The sequence below is a fragment of the Marmota flaviventris genome, chromosome X (assembly GCF_047511675.1).
Source record: "Marmota flaviventris isolate mMarFla1 chromosome X, mMarFla1.hap1, whole genome shotgun sequence".
Classification (NCBI taxonomy): domain Eukaryota; kingdom Metazoa; phylum Chordata; class Mammalia; order Rodentia; family Sciuridae; genus Marmota; species Marmota flaviventris.
In genome coordinates, this window is record NC_092518.1 from 117,891,169 (window position 1) to 117,899,320 (window position 8,152).

Consider the following 8,152-nt stretch of genomic DNA (forward strand, 5'->3'; position numbering starts at 1 on the left):
TTTGGAGATGTTTCTTGTGGCAGTTGTCAGGGAAGGTTGTGCCTGGAGGGCGCCAGAGACAGGGAAAGGGAAAGTGGCGCCCCCCCCCCCCCGTTTTCTGTGGCTGACACAGAGGGTCTGCTGGTCACCGCGTTTGTCCCCCACGGAGCTCTGGGCACTGCAGGCGGCTCCCCCAGGACCCGGCTGGGCAGGGCACAGAGGCCAGCCACACTCTGGTTCCAGCGACTTCCCTGGGTCTCCCTTGGCAGGCATGTACCAGAGGCTTCCGGAAAAACACCCCCCATTGACCCGCAGATGCCCCAGGGGGCGCATTCTAGAAAGCCCACTGCGAGGGTGGGGGGGTGTGCCCCAACCTCACTGCCCTTTGGGGAGGTGCTTCATCCCAGGCTCCCTTACAAGGTCGGCATTTCAGCTGTGGAGCGGCCACTTTTCCTGGGGTGCTGTCCTTCAGCCCAGGAGGTGTGCTTATTACGGGGGTCTCAGTGCAGTCTGGGGTCCTATACCTGGGGAGGTTCTGCTCAGCCCTATATGGACGCCTGGTGAGGCGATGCGCTCAGTCCAGGAGGGCTTTCCCTTGGCACCCCTTTTCAGCTCTGCAGAGGTCCTCAGGAAGCCCCCACAGTTCTGGGAGGGACACTGTGCTGGTGACGCTCTCACTATCTCTCTCTACACACACACACACACACACACACACACACACACCCACCCACCCGTGTGGCAGTTCTCTGCAGGCGAGCAGCCATCCTTAAGGGGGCAGTGTTCCTGGCGTCCTGGGTGAGCCCCACGAGGGGACTCTTCCCTTCCTTCCGTGCTGCCTGGCCACCAGGGCTTCGCTCCTTACCTTGGGACTGCTCCCCGAAGTGTGGATCTCCACACAGAAGGGGCTTCTTTCCTGACGGCTCTTAGCCCCAGGTGAGGTGCATTCCTTGGCCAGTCCAGCTCCGCGGCATGGGGGTGGCGGCGTCATCTCGCCTGCCTTGGGTCTCAGCCACTGTCTGTCTGGTGGGGATTCCCGCCGCCCTTGCCCGGGGCACATTGTCGGCGAGCAATCCTGCACCTCTGGGCTGTGGCGAGGGGTTGCTGGGCCTCAGCCCCCACGGAGCTCTTCCACCGTGGCCTTGGGCGCCTGGGTGTGAATCTGGGTGTCGGAAGGTTCCAGTAGCCCCTCATACTGGAAGCTGCGCTGCCCAGTCAGTCACGCTGGAACATCCGCCACCCTGGCGGGTGTGCAGCCATCCCCTCTGTCTGCACTTGCATTTCTCTGCTGGTTGATGAGTTTGAGGAGGGTTTCAGTGTTCAGGACTTGTGCACAAACTCCATTGGCGTGTTTGTACTTGCAGGAGTGGCGAAATATGTAGCTCCACTATGTCAGGGTTCCACTCAGATTTTTTCACTTACATACTTTTATGTACGTAAGCACATCGACAAAAGCACAAGTTTGAGTTTTGATTCAAATCTTTGTTTTCGTCTTACAGTGTTTTTTTCCCTGGTACTGGAGATTCAATTCAGGAGTACCCTACCACCACTGAAGGACACCCTAAGTCCTCTCTTATGTGTTAACTTTAAGAGTTTGAGCCAGGCTGGTTGGTGCATGCCTGTAATCCCAGAGGCTCAGGAGGCTGAGACAGGAGGATGGCAAGTTCAAAGCTGGCCTCAGCAATGGCGAGGCGCTAAACAACTCAATGAGACCCCGTCTCTACATAAAATACAAAATAGGGCTGGGGATGTGGCTCAAGTGCCCCTGAGTTCAATCCCTGGTACCCAAAACAAACAACAACAACAACAACAAACCCGAGTTTGACACAGGCATTTGCTTAATTGCCCAGGCAGCCTGACTGGGATCAACCTGCCTCAGCCCCCTGGTGTGTGTGATTACAGGCGAGCGCCAACACGCCAACCATAAATGCTGTCTTTTACCGGCACAGAAACTACCCATGTAATTATTCAGACTAGTTTTTATGGTCGGTGATTGTATTCTTTAAAAATCTATCTTTGGCCCCCACCCCCATCAATGAGGGTAACCCCCTGCTTTGGCTTCCAGTGGGGTTGTGGGTGTGGTTTTGCTGGTCTCTACGAAGTGAGCTGGTTAAAAGGAGGGTGGTGGGCTGCAGGCGCAGCTCAGTGGTAGAGGCCCCCGCAAGCATGCGTGGGAGCCTGGCTTCGGCCCCGCACCTCAAATGAGTAGCCCGGGAAAAACACGCCTATTTGTCTCACAAGGGTTTTCTGGCCCCAGGGCAATAAATACAGCTATTTTTTATTCACAATCTTGTTGTGAGACTCTGTGCTGCTCTCTATATCTCTATCTATGCCTAACTTGCTCCAGGACCATGCGATTGGACTTACATTAGCTTTTATAGTAAATCTAGTATCTAGAAGTATGTGTCTTCCAACCGTTGTTTAATTTCTTAAAGACTGTTTGGATTGTTTCCATTTTTGTATTACCAGCTTGTCTGTGCAAAATGAGCATGGTGAGATTTTAGAGAAGATTGCCAGAATCATTCTGGGAAGAACAAGAAAGCTTGTTTGTTTGTTTGTTTTGGTTTTGGTTTTGGTTTTGGTTTTGGTTTTGGTAGAGGGGATTGAACTCGAATTCGATGGTGCTTGTTGCCCAGAGCCACATACCCAGCCTCCCCTATTTATATTTTATCTAGTGACAGGAATTGCAAAGTTTCTCAAGGCCTAGCTAAATTGCTGTAGCTGGCTTTGAATTTCCGATCCTCCTGCCTCAGGATCCTGAGCTGCTGGGATTCAGGCATGCATGACCACACTTGGTGACCGGAAAGTTTGAATAAGGATTGAACTCGGGCATGCTTTCCGACTGACCCATCTCCCCAGACCCCCCCTTTTCACATTTTATCTAGAAACCGGTCTTGGTAATTTTACCAAGGCCTCATTAATTTGCTGAGGCTGGTTTGCAATTGAGATCCTCTTGCCCCAACCGCCCAGGCTGCTGGGATTTGGGCATGCGCAGCGCCCCCTCCCCACCATTAGGCTTTAACAAGGACTCATCCCAAGCACAGAAAGACCACTTGTCTCCACTTAAGCAGCTCTTCAGTTTCTCTCGATGATCTTTTCTCTTCGTGGAATGCCCCAGCACATCATCATTACATGTGTGCCTACATTTTCAGTGATTTGGGCACTGTTTTCAGTGGGGCTTAAATTTTCTTTCTGGTGACTTGGTGCTCTTATACGGATGTGCTGGTGGTGTTTGAAGAGTGTTGCTGGATCCAGCAACTTCCTACAGTCACTTCCTACCTGCAGTGGCTTTGTATCCTTCCGAATATTCTCCCTACATAGAAGTGTCCTCAGAGAAAGATTGAAAGTTCCACTTGAAACATTATACGGTTCTGTTTATCTGGCTGTAGTGCACTTGGGGGACCTTCAACACCTTATTGACTATATGGTAGACACCCTCATCTTGTTGACGAATTTAGGGACAAAATGAACAATACTTCACCTGTAATTTGGGTGGTTCCATGTTTGTTTGTTTTTTTTTTTTAAATTTTCATTGAATTGTTTTGGGGTGTTTGTTTTTGGAGGTGGGGGAGAAGATTTTTCTTAGGTTAAGGAAGTTTCCTTCTATTATAAGATACTGATAGTTTTCAATCATGAATAGGAGTTGCAAATTAACCAAAATATAAAAATGATCATGTGAATTCCCTTATTTCCTTCTGCTTCTTGTTGTTAATGTGGTTAACTCTGACTGATTTGAGGATGTGGACAGGTCTTGCCTTCCTGCATTACAAGGTGCCATGCCTTGATGTATGTGTTTTTATCTATCATTGCACTGGGTTGGCTTTTATTTTACTTAGGATTTTCATCAGTGTTGTCAGGACAGATGTTGGCCCATGGTTTTCTTTCCTTCTAATGTCCTTGCTAGCTGTTGGCATCAAGTTGACATTGGCCTCACAAAGTGAGCCGAAAACTTGTTCCTTTTATCTACTCTACAAAGGAGTTTGTGTAAAACACATTTCTCACCTGAGTATTTGGAGGACTCATTAGGGAGCTGTCTGAACTGGAAGGTGTGCATTTTTTCTTTGTTAATAATTTTACCATCCCAGTGGCTCAGGGAGGCTGGAGCAGGAGGATCTCGAGTTCAAAGACAGCCTCGGCCACTTTGCAAGGCCCTAAGCAACTCATTGAGACCCTGTCTCAAAATTAAGAAATAAAAAGGCTTGGGGGTGTTGCTCAGTGGTTAAGCGCCCATGGGTTGAATCCCTGGTACCATGACAAAAATTTTACCAGACATGAGAGCATTCAGATTTCCTCTTTCACATGGGATTGAATTTTATTTTTTTTCTACAAGTGTTTTCTGCTCCATCTCATTTTTCAAATCTGAAGTCATAATTTTCACATTAATCCCAACCTCTTCTTTTCCTTCTCTTAGCATGCTTTATTTTCAGGTAAAATTTTCCTTTTTCTCTCTTCTCCTTAAAAATTTATGGAATGTTCCACAAATTTGCATGTCATCCTTGCTCAAGGGCCATGCTAATATTCTCTGAGTCGTTCCAATTTTAGCGTACGCACTGCCCCGGGAAGCACTAAGATTTTTGTTGCTTGGTGAAGTCAGACATGTCTACCTTTGGTGTGTGTTTTAAAAGATCAACTTTGCCAATGTTGGTCTTTGCTATTGTTGCTTTCTCATTCCATTTCATCAGCTTTGCTTCCCCTTAAATAGTAAAGTGGGGCTGGGTGTGTAAGTTAGTGGTGTTAGTGGTAGAGCCCCTGCCTGCCTGTGCTACAACCCCAGCTTCCCCCTCATACCCACCCCCCGCCAATAAAAGTAAAGCTCCTTCTCCTATTTTCTTTGCATTTGGATTTCCTGTACTCCTCTTTTACCTTACTGAAACTCACAGCTTAGGAATTTTCAGAATTTTTTTTTTCTTTTCTAATACTGCATTCCACGTGTTATGTTACGAGATATATTCCTCGGAGCTCGATTACTTCTGTTGATTTCAGTTTAATTTATATTTTTGAGATGGGGTTTCGACATGTTGGCCACGTGGGCCTCACACTCGCTGCTTAGGATGAATGGGGCTGGGGCTGGGGCGGGGTATGAGACAGCAAGAGGGAGAGGGAAGAAATGTGTGTCACTGTAAAGGCCCACGCCCAGTGACCCATGGCTTCCAACTCGGCTCCACCTCCTAAGGTTTCTAGCACCAACCAATAATGAACCCCACTGAGGACCAAGCCTTTAGCCCATGGCTTGGGATCAAACCATAACAGGCAGGAAGAACCCACGGGGTTGCCATGTTCCCTGGCTGCAGATGGAGTCACTTGGTGGTGGTGATGTCTCTAGGGGCTGCTCAGCTCTCACATCACCACCAGAGACTCGGGCTGATGTGCAGCCTTTTGGGTTCAAACTTCAGTCTAGCAGCTTCCTGGGGCTTGAGAATTCCAACAAGTGTTGATTCACACAGAAATGTCACAAGAGCTTTCCAGAGAGCCAAAATGCCCAGGGTGGAGTGAGAAGCCTGGTACTGCTGGGCAGACTGCATTGCTCTTTTGCTCTATCCTGCTTCCTAGGTGCCTGGCAACTGTCACTGAATGAAGCCCCTGGAGCCTCCTCCTGTGCAGTTCAGCAGTCCTCCATTTCCTTTCTTGCTGGCCTCAGGGCTGACCACCCCTGTCACTTATCTTCCTGTCTTCCCCAGATGTTCCTCCTTCACGTCCAGAGGGGTTTGCTTAGCAGGTGATTCTTGGGGCAGAGTTCTTGTGACTGGAACAGTTTACCTGTAGGACAAGCCATCCCTGCCAAGGGGGCTGAACCTTCCTAACCACTAAATCTTCTCTTCCCAGAATTGTGCTTTGCCAAATAGCCAGCTAAGACGTGGAAGGCATTGGAACAAGTTATGCTGTGTGCGTGGAGGAGGATATGAAAACGCACCTCATTCTTATGTATAATTCTAATCCACAAGGAAAAGTAATGACAAATAAAACAAGGAATTCCTGGCCGTTATTCAATGACCTCTGGAAAATTCTTCCCTCCTCTTTTGCACTCCTCTTCATGGGTAATACAGGAGGCTCACAAAACGTGTTGTACTGATTTTATTCCAGTAATGCTGGGGAGATTCTTGGGTTTCGCCTGGACAATAGGGCCTTACGTTAAGTCTTCTCTGTCACTGCCTCTCACCTTTACCTGCCACCAACACTGCATGGTGCACATGCAAGCTTTTCAGTGCCACCGTTGTGGTATGTAATGAACTCTCTCTCATGAGAACAGGAAAAGGAATTCCATCTCCAAACATGGGTAGCCACAGAATAGTGGGGAGTTACTCACTGAGGTCACTGTGTGTTCCAATGTGGTTGCTGATATCCGCTCATTCCACAAGTACTAATTAATCATGAGCCATGTCTGGGTGTGAGCAGCACCTTGCATGTCACCTTCCTCCACGATCCACCTAGACTGGCCTAACATTAGGTTAGTTTTCTGAGAACAGTGTTTGTGAGGTATGGCCAAACTTGGCCCACGGGTGAACTCACATGGGGACACAAGCACACAATTCTTTCTGCATGCAAAGTCTGCTGGCACTTATGTGATGGTCACATTTAGTAATGAGCAGAATGTATCCACTGGTGTGTTTCAGAAAACCATGGCTAACAAAGCAGATGAATTCTCGGGCGGACCTAGGCCGAGTCCTAGACCACACAAGCGGAGGCGCACTATGTCCCTGATGTCAGTGCCGGAGGAAGGAGAGGGCCACTCCTGTTGGAAGGACTCCACCAAGCCCCAGGGAGATGGTAATTGCGTCCTGGGTGGGTGGACAAGCCTGCAGTTGGCGTGTCAGATGCAGTACCTCCGAGAACAGGAACCTATTGGGAGAGGCTGCAGGAGGCCAGCATGAAGCAGCTTCCTGCAGGGCAGGATGGGGGCAGCAGCAAAGGAGGATGCATGGGAAGGCCCTCTCTGCCTGGCTCTTCTGTGGGTCAGGACACAGCGCGCCCTCAATCTGGCCTCTCCTCACACTGTCCAACAGGGGCTTCGCCTCCTGCCTCAGCACGCCACAGAAACCAGGGTGGAGAAGGCCAGCTTGGCAGCTGGCATTGCCAGTCATTTCTCAGCTGCATTTGACCCGTTGTTCACTGGCTCCGTGATGGGGACGTTCAGGGATTTCCATCTCTCCAGGCTTCTTTCTTCCTTGAGGTGGATCCTGATCTTTCGTTTATCTGCCTCTCCAATCTCACTATTGTGATGACTTTAAAATCACACCATGTTCCTCCTCGAGTCTTTGCTCCTACTCTGACATGATTGATTGCCACTATGTTCCAGTAACATTTTCCCGTCCTTGTGCTTCTCATTCCTCCCCTTTCACCCCTCCCCTCTCCCCCTGCATCCAGACTGATGGTGTCAGCAGGTAAGGAATGGGCCCGTTGTGTGTCCTTCCTGGAAGAGCATCGTCCTCTATGTTCCCAAGTACACAGAACACAACCTCAAGTCCTGGTCCTGATGGTGGACCACAGTCTCTGCGTGGTTCTGGGGGCCTCCTCCTCTGTCTCTCTGCTTCTCTCCTCCACTCCTTGGTCCTCAGCAGGTCCCCCTCTGACCCTCACCCTTACTGCAGCCTGAACTGTCCCTCTAAATCTGCACAAGCCTGCTCTGTCTCCTCCTCAGGCTCTGCTCAGAGGACACCACCCAGAAGGCCCTGCCACCACCCTCAGCCCTGGAGTCTCCTCTGCTGCTCCCTCCCACTCCCCTGCCCACATCTCCCCCAACAGGAGTCCAGCTGGGATGGCCTGTTGCTCTCCATGCACTTCCTCTCTGACTTCCCATCTCGGTGTAGGTTCCATCAGGGCAGGTGCAGTTTCTGTCTGCTTCACTGCTGGTGGCCAGCTCCTGGCACCAAGGGGGTGGCGTAATTAGAGGTGTCGCACTTGAGGGACATAAATGCCTTTTTCTGATACTCCAAACATGAGTGAGGAGGGTCTGTCCTCTTGACAGGGATCTCTGGTGACTAAGCGTGAATCCCATCAGGCATCTTGACACCACATGAACCTTCCAGCTTTTTGACACCTAAAGTACATCACAGGGCACAGACTCATGAGTGCCATGGCTCTGTGAATGTTTTACTGATAGATGTCCCGTCCCCTGTGTTTCTACATGCAGTCACAGAGCCACAACTTAGGAGGTGCTTTCCCTGTCCTCTGTGTCGCG

At 49.9% G+C, this 8,152-nt stretch overlaps 1 non-coding gene across 1 annotated transcript; it reads right to left on the bottom strand.

Annotated features, from left to right (window-relative positions):
* Nucleotides 1-4,435: 4,435 nt before the first annotated feature.
* LOC114082552 (U6 spliceosomal RNA) lies at nucleotides 4,436-4,542 on the bottom strand. The gene has a single exon (XR_003580993.1). It is a non-coding gene; the product is annotated as a U6 spliceosomal RNA (small nuclear RNA).
* Nucleotides 4,543-8,152: the final 3,610 nt, after the last annotated feature.